The sequence below is a fragment of the Penaeus monodon genome, chromosome 23 (assembly GCF_015228065.2).
Source record: "Penaeus monodon isolate SGIC_2016 chromosome 23, NSTDA_Pmon_1, whole genome shotgun sequence".
NCBI classification, from domain to species: Eukaryota; Metazoa; Arthropoda; class Malacostraca; order Decapoda; family Penaeidae; genus Penaeus; species Penaeus monodon.
The window spans coordinates 16,353,804-16,354,196 of NC_051408.1; the positions used below are offsets into that span (position 1 = coordinate 16,353,804).

At 36.4% G+C, this 393-nt stretch overlaps 1 protein-coding gene across 1 annotated transcript in view; it reads right to left on the reverse strand.

Moving 5' to 3' along the window:
* LOC119588153 (Down syndrome cell adhesion molecule-like protein Dscam2) overlaps positions 1-393 on the reverse strand; it is a 164,747-nt gene that overhangs the window by 161,284 nt on the left and 3,070 nt on the right.

Genomic DNA, 393 nt, shown 5'->3' on the forward strand with positions numbered 1-393 from the left:
AATGAGTGGACTTTGTGTCTGTATTATGTTTTTTATCAAATGATGTAAACGCATCCTTGCATTGTGTGTATACACATTTGTAAATTTATACTTGTACTGTTTTAATGCTGTTAAACTTTATTCGCATTACATCCTTGTTGTTAGAATACATTTATTTCAGGTCGAAAAGTGTTTATAATAATAATATTAATATGCATGAATCAACAATGCTATCTTGAAAGAAAGAATTGATTTCCAAATAGCGTGGCCGTGACTGAATAAAATTCTCACTGCGGTATCAGTCACATCCAGCTGACTGACACTGCGGACTCCAGTCAGCCGCAGTTATAACAGACTGTCTGAGACCCTACGCCACTTCTTAACTTGGTGGTGCACCCTAGACCAGTTCAACTA